Source organism: Petaurus breviceps, unplaced genomic scaffold (genome assembly GCF_028583685.1).
Source record: "Petaurus breviceps papuanus isolate PSGF00001 unplaced genomic scaffold, PetGlider_PUasm1.0 138, whole genome shotgun sequence".
Classification (NCBI taxonomy): Eukaryota; Metazoa; Chordata; class Mammalia; order Diprotodontia; family Petauridae; genus Petaurus; species Petaurus breviceps.
In genome coordinates this window covers 19,723,041-19,731,465 of record NW_027185694.1, presented here as the reverse complement: position 1 = coordinate 19,731,465, position 8,425 = coordinate 19,723,041, and the positions used below count along the sequence as shown (strand labels likewise).

Below are 8,425 nucleotides of genomic sequence, written 5' to 3'. Positions count from 1 at the left end.
TGTCCACCACCTGGGGATCTACCCCAGAATGTAAAAGAAACAAAATGGTATTAAAAGGACAATGGAAGAGTTTTGTTAGAATCAATGACAAAACTTAGCCCCGTTAGTTTTTTCTTATCAAGCTAATAGCATTTACCTTGAAAAATCCATCTGATGTATTGACCAACCAACACAAATATAAAATTCGTTCATAAATCTGAACTTTAAACTTTATCTTTCCACTGCCCAAAGCACTTAAAATTCTAATCTTGTTCACCAAGGTTCTATCTATTTCCAACTAAAGTGGTATTCTCAGTCAACTTAAAAAAAAACATATCCTTTATTTATTTAGTCCTAATGCTTCTTTGCCCACCTATCCCACAACACAACCGTAAGAAACACAATGGCATTAAAAAGAGAGGAATAGAACAACTTTGTGGGAATTAATAATGAAAGGCCACTAATGTATCTTTTCTCTTCAGGCTGTTGTCATTAACCCTGGACAATTCATCTTTTAACTAACACCAACACAGATATAAAATATTTCTTTTTATACAACGAACATTAAACTTCATCTTTACATTTCCCAAACCATTCTGTCTTCAGATTCTAATTTTGTTCACTGAGTTTCTGGTTAGTTCCATTCATCTTGGCATCTTCTGCCAACCCAAAGAACATAGTCTTCACTTCTGTGGTCTTAATGCATGTGAATTTTTTGATGGTAACTGAAGTATTATTTATCACTAAAACATTTCCCACACTTGACACATTTGAAGGGTTTCTCTCCTGTGTGGATTCTCTGGTGAGTTATCAAGTGTGAACTTCGACTGAAGCTTTTTTTACATACAGCGCACTTAAATGGCTTTATTCCTGTGTGGGTTCTCTCATGATTAACAAGGCCTGAGCTGCGACTAAAACTTTTATCACACATTGTGCATTTATATGGTTTTTCCCCTGTATGTATTCTCTGATGAGTAACGAGGTTTGAACTGCAGTTGAACTTTTTCTCACACATAAGACATTTATAAGGTTTTTCTCCAGTATGGATCCTCTGGTGTGTAAGTAGATGTGAACTCCGACTGAAGCTCTTTTCACAGTTGTTACATTTATGAGCCTTCTCTCCTGTATGAATTTTTTGATGGGCAGCAAAATTTGAATTCTTAGTGAATCTTTTCTTATATATGAGACATTTATAAGGTTTTTCTTCAGTATGAATTTTCTGATGGTGAATCACATCTGAGTTCCAAATGAATTTTTTGCCACACTGATTACATTTTGTGGGGTTTCTCTCCTGTGTGAATTTTCTGATGTGTAATAAGGTTTGAAAGTTTACCAAAACCTTTCCCACAGTCAATGCACTTATAGGGTTTCTGTCCAGTATGTGTTTTCTTATGCCTAGCAAGATGTGTTTTCTGAGTGAAGTTTTTGCCACATTCAGTACATTTATGAGGTTTCTCTCCAGTATGAATTATCTGATGAATTAAAACATCTGATTTTTTACTAAATCTTTTATCACATGTTGAACACTTGTAGGGTCTTTCCCCTGTATGGGTTCTCTGATGCTGTATAAGTTTTGATTTACAAATGAAGCTTTTTACACACTTACCACATTTATTAGTATTGTCTACTAGGTGGATAGTCTCATGGTGGATGAGATGTGTTCTTTGACTGAAGTTTTTTCCCCAATTAGCACATTCATATGTTTGGGATTTCTTATGTATTCTCTCGTGTGCAACAAGGTTGGATCTCCAAGCAAAGCTTTTCCCACAAGCATCACATTTATATGGCTTTTCACCTGTATGGACTCTCTCATGAGCACTGAGATTTGACTTCTTACTGAAGTCTTTCTCACAGACGCTGCATTTATAGGGTTTTGTTCTTGTGTGGCTTCTCTGGTGTGAAACAAGATATGATTTTTTGATGAAGGCTTTATCACACAGAAGACATTTAAAGGATGTTGGTGCTGACTTTTCTTGGAGACAAGAGATTCTAGTTTCTACAAAGTGGGAAAGTTCTTCAAAGTGAGTAGAATTTTCAATAGTAATCAAAAGACTTATAAATCTCTTTTCTTGAGGTATGGATATACCTACGCTTTTCTGATCAGGGAATATTGGTTCATTCTCACAATCCCTCCCCAATTTAGGATGCAGGGAAATGTCTCTTTTGTACCATTCCAAAGGCACTGCTTCTAGTTCCCCATTTTCTGGATTTCTTTGTTGAAAATTTTCCTCTTCCTTTTCACTGTTGTCTCCTGCTGACACAAAGAGAGAATCCAAACACCACCCTCTCCCCATGTGATGTCCAATACGGAGACAAAAAAGTCTGCAAGTGAGTTCTAATTATGTTGAATACTGACAATATTTGGGTAGAGTTAGAGGACAATATTTGGGAAGGACCAAGTTCTTCCAGCTGCAAAATCATCTGGTTAGGACTGGGATTTAGTTACTCTCAAAGAAGAAAAGAGGAAAGAGGCATATACCCTCCACTTTCCCCCAAGGGAAATAGTACACTTATTTTTCTTTAAGATAAACTATTAGCATTATATAAATGTGAACTATTATTCATGGGAACACCAGCTTGTGGATTTATTTCTAGTAGAGGGTCATAGTTACCAGATTTCATTAGCAATCTTCTCTTGGGGACATGAGAAACCCCAATGAGGGTCAGAGAGTAAGTAGTTAAGAGTCATCATCTCTGGGAGAATATGGAAATACACAGCTTGACCTAGCAGGATAGGGTGCCTGACTTGAAGTCCGGAAGACTGGATTCAAACCCCACCTCAGAAACTTACTTGGTGTTTGACCCTGTGCATAGTGGTGCCTCAGGTTCCCCATACGCAAAATGAGAAAATTGGGCTTAATGAATTCTAAGGTTCCTCCTAACTCTAAATCTAGGATCCTATGATATCTGTAAAGATTTTCAAAACACCTGTGCAATTGGACCATGGGATAGCCTGTATTTATTACATGAAGGATGAACTCATAATGTTTTGAGTCCCCTTAATAAAAGAAAGATGGGGAAGGATACGTTCATAGTGCTAGTGTTTTCTCATATTCATAATACTTCCCTCTTATAGAGCTAAACATATTAAGGACTTCAGGTTAAATTCTCCAAGTAAAACCCTATGAACCCTCTAGTTCTTAAAATTATTGTTTTTTTAAATCCCCAGCTCAAACCAATAAATTATTTGTGATGATTAATCATTTCAGATCAGAAATTGGTGAGGGAGATGGTAGAACATTGATAGGATGATTCTTTTTTTCCTCCTCTTTAAGCCAAGGTCCATCACTAGATGACAATGAAGTTTTTGCCCCTTAAATAATATCATCTATTACGGGTTATGACCTACATTATTAGAAAGATTACTGATGAAATAATGAATTTTGAATAATTAGGGAAGAACCAAAGCTTATATATATATATATATACACGTATATATATATATAAATACATAAATATATGTAATACCCTCTATCATTAGACCCCACCTGATACAATCAAAACACCAAGGCACACTGAACACTTTCAACTATCCCTTTATCCTTATCTAACTATTCTTTTATTCATATTTCATCACTCAATTCCAAGCTCTGGCAGCTATAAATAAAATTGATTTTAGTCTAATCAAGCTAGAAATGATCCTACCATTACATACCTCATCTAACTCCCTGGATATAAAAAAACTAGTAAAGGAATTGAGTGGGATCTGTGGTATAAAAATTCTCTAGGAAAGTTTAACTGGAGAGTATAGAATATTTGTCTTAACTAGTTTTACCTCATTCAACAGCACTAAAACCACTCTTTTTTCTCAATATTTTATTTTCATCTTTGCCTCTAGTCTCAGAGGAAGAGCTGTCTGTCTGTCATCTTCTCTAGAGCCAACCTTCCCCTCTGCTCCCATCCATACTTTAGCTATCATTCCTTTTCCTTTAAAGGACTTTTCTCTTGTGCTTTTTCCCTTCTCCAGTATTGTCAGTTTTCCCCATTTATAGACACTTTTTATTTTGCCCTCAAACATATGTAGGTTTTTCTTTCCCTCCAAATAAAACTAAACTTCTTGAACTGGACTAACTCCATCACTTCCATTTCTTCATTATCTATTTCTTCCCTAAACCAGTGACATTAAAAAAAATTTTAATGCTACTGAATCAGCCCTTTTGTAGGTTATGATGACCACTTTCAGATAATCACCCTTTCTCTCTCCTTGAGTTCCCTGTTACATTTAATGCTACTGGCCATCCTTTTTTTCCTTAAAATTCTTTTCTCCCTTAGTTTCTCTGATACTACACTACTCTCCTTTTATTCTTACTTTTTCAATAGGTTAGAAGAGGACTAAAAATCATTTAGTCCATTCCTTTCATTTTACAGATGAGGAAACTGAAGTCAAGGATGGTGGTGATGAAATGACTTGCCTATGGTCACACAGCAAATAAATGGCAGAGCTAGGACAACCCCACATCTGCTAACCCCAAGAACAGTGACCTTTTAATTATACCATTCTACCAGTCTCTTTTTCCACACCCCAACCCCTAACTGTTGGTATTTCCCTAAAGCTCATTCTTCAATCTTCTTTCTCTTTTTATTTTCTTCGTCATCTCTTTCTCACTTGAGTGCTAATGACTCCCCAAACCCTAGTTGATCCTCTGACAAAATTATCAGTTTCATATTTCCAAGTGTCTACTGGAAAACACTGACTTGGATGCCCATCTACCTCAAACCCAAGTTATCTAGCAGATTATACAGAACTCGTCTTCCCTCTTCTCAATTTTCTCTTTTCAGCTAATTATAGAACCAATGACTTAAGCTCATCATACCAACCACTTTCATTTTTTATATTAACTGTCAAACCCCTGTGATTCTTCAAAATCTGAATCTTTCTAGTCCCACTACTAGGTCCAAGATTTTATTACCTCATATTTAGATTACAACTTCTTCTTACCTGGCATACCTCTTCTAGTCTCTGTCCCTTCAATCCAACATCCACAGCACAAATACTTCTAAAATAATGACATTCACCATGTTATTGTCGAACTCAAAAACATTCAATAACTTTCCATTGTTTAATATATTGGGCCCTAACTCATCCTAACATTCATAGCTACTGGCAATCTGGCTTTTCTGTTACTTCACAATCACTCTTCTCCTGTGAATATTTTTTAATCTAATCAGACCCACCTCCTTAATGCCTAATGCCATGATCATGGCCATGATCCCATATTCATGTATTGGATCATTCTATTCCTGTAACTGCTCTAGCTATCCAAATTCAACTTATCTTTTATGCCTGCTTGTATCACTTCCTCAATGAAACCTGCCTTAATCATTCCATCAATTTCTTCTTTTTATGATGTCAATTGCACTTACTATCTAATTAAAATATTTTGGCACTTGGTTGTATTCTATTTAGTTCTTTATTTTATACTGGCTTTTTATTTTTTTTTTGAGTCTTCCTAACAAAACTAAAAGCAACTTGTCATATATTTCTTTTTTATTTCCCATTGCAAACAGTAGATACTTAATACATATGAAATGAATTAAATTCATTGCCATTGCTTCATGTTTTTATTGCTTTGTGTTTTAAACATCATAAATAATAGTATTTGTAACTTGAGGACATTTTAAGTAAGATATAATGTAGTAATATTAAATAAAAACCTATAGATATTCCCTCACTTTAAGGAAACTCAATTTTAAAAACCCAAATTTATTTTTTTTAAAAAGATACATCGTAGGCTTTTTATTCATATTACAAAAGAATTTTTGTTTTGCTAAAGTATTCACTCAAGAGTTGGCTTAAGTAACCAGTTCCAATGATGTTTTATAGGCTTGAAGTAGATGGGGAACAAAAACAAAAACTCCCCACAAATAAACATTCAAAATGTCTGGATTTTTTTGAAGATGGTCAAAGAAAGTAACATTGTAAGAAGTAAATAATAACAATAAAGGCCAAGCCTCTCTGAATGTGGAATGGCACATCATAAATATCTCTGGGTACTTGGTCAAGAACATTTGGAAACAAGAATACCTGTAGGAGAGAGAGGTACAGAACTATCATAGGGATACACACCAGTGCCTATCAACCAAAAATGGTAACACATGACACCCCAACTGAAGAAGCTTCTGCAGTCAAGGCCCAGTTTTCACTGGTCTTTGTTTTCTCATTTTAATATAGTAGCATAATATCTCATCTCTGTCATATACTTGCTGTGTGACCCTGGGCAAGTCACTTAATTTCTAATTATCTCAAACTACTCTCTAAGACTTTAAGCTGCAGAACAGCTGACAATCTGCATTGGTGGACAGAGTTTTCTCATCAGGAGTTCCTTACACCACTGAAATCACAGGTCAAGACAAAATGTTATGCATTCTCTTCTGTTATTTTCCTAGAGATGATGCAACTCTGGAAATTTATCCCAAGTAATATACTCAGTTTTCTACTAATTTATTTTTAAAAAATCAAACCACAAATAAAAAATCCCTCTGATTACAGTCCTATGATCCCAGGGGAACTTACTATATAGAATAAAGTATATAAAAACTTCTTTCTCTTCAGGAAACTAGTTTATAAGCTGATTGAGAATGATGTTCTTTTCCAAAACTATTAAAGTTCAGATCCCAAATTGCCCTGCAATTTCTGATGCACCAGGACTGTTCAATACAGAAGGCCTTACCAAATGAGATTAGATCCTTGCAATTCTTCGGCAGAGATTCCCAGCAAAGAGCATTCTGAGAAGGTTCCAGACTCACACATTCCTCTCTGGAGAAATAGACAGCTAAATCCTCGAACATCAAAGATGCCTGAAACAACATGAAACCCCCCACCCAACCCCTACCTGACTTAGTACTTCATGGAGGGAAATCCATTTAAGCCAGTCCCTCTTTTCAAAATATCTTTTTATATCACCTTCATTCATAAATGTAGCTTCCCATACCCAGTCCACTATCCCTTGTTACAAAGAATTTTTTTTTTAAAGAGATACAAAACACTTTGGCAAAACCAAGACATTAGCCATATCTGACAGCAAATGTAGTCTTCTATATCCTTAGTCCCCATCTCTGCAAAGAAGGGAGGTGTTCCAGCCCTGGAGTCAGGAGGACCTGAGTTCAAATCCAGCCTCAGACACTTAACACAAAAACTAGCCATGTGATCTTGGGCAAGTCACTTAACCCCAACTGCCCTCCAGAAAAAAAGAAGGGAGGTATATTTTCTTAACTCTTTTCTAGCTTCAGGCTTGGTTATTATAATTAAAAGCATTTTGTTTTGCTTTTTTCCTCTGTTTACAATGCTGTAGTCACTGATTTGCCTAGAACACTTAAAGGTTAAGTGATTTCCAAAGGGCACACATCCAGTACAAGTAAGTATGTTTGACCCCAGATAGTCATTAAGCCATGCTGCCTTTCAAATATTTGAAAAACAGCGATCATACTCTTGCAAGTCTTTTCTGAATGCTAAAAACATAAAGTTTACTCAAGCAGTTCCCATGTGGCAAATGCCTCATGCCTAACATCCATCATTTGCAAAATAAGTAATCTGGACTAGATAACTCTAAGATTCCTTCCAGCTCTATGATCTCATATGTAACATACATGTTTATACATGACGAAGTAAATAATCAGTATGTTCAAATGATACCCATAAAAATCACTCACCTGTGCCTAATGGTATCCAAATCATTCAGCAGTACTATTGTACATATGTTGTAATATATTATAATTAATTTCACAGTTCATAAGCTCATAAAAACAGAACTGGAAGGGACCTTAAAGGTCATCTACTGTAACTCTCTCATTTTATTATTTTTTAATTTTTTTGCTTTTTGGAGGGCAATTGGGGTTAAGTGACTTGCCCAAGGTCACACGGATAGTTTTTGTGTTAAGTGTCTGAGGCCGCATTTGAACTCAGATCCTCCTGACTCCAGGGCCAGTGCTCTACTCACTATGCCACCTAGCCATCCCACTCATTTTATTGATAAGGACAAAGAATCAAAGAAAAGGCCACAAAATTAGTAAGCAAAAGGAAATATTTTTGGATAGCATGGGGTAAAATATACATTTCAAACTTAATATTAGATTTATTGTTTGGATATATCTGAATTCCACAATAAAAAGACTAAAAGGGGAGAGTTTGCTGAGAAATTTGGACAGTGTCCCTCACACAAGCTAGGGGAGAGCTCTCAGACTCAGAGGGGCTGTAAGGGTTATGGTATTTAAAGATCTTCCATGCCCCATTGGACTTGCTGACGTAGTAGGAAGGGGCGGAGCAAGAGGAAGAGGAAGCCAAGCTGGAGTTCCTGCGATGGCTGGCGGTGGCGGCGACGGCGGCGGCAGTAGCAGGGGCAGCGGCAGCGGCAGCGCGAAGCCCTTTTTGAGATAGCCAGAATTTCTGCTAAGGACTCCTGCTGAGGACTGCCAGGGGTCGGAGCTGCTGGGAGCGCGCTTCCCGGAC

General features: G+C 36.5%; 1 pseudogene; it reads right to left on the bottom strand.

Moving 5' to 3' along the window:
* Nucleotides 1-217: 217 nt before the first annotated feature.
* LOC138176044 (zinc finger protein 271-like) overlaps nt 218-8,425 on the bottom strand; it is a 9,392-nt pseudogene continuing 1,184 nt past the window's right edge.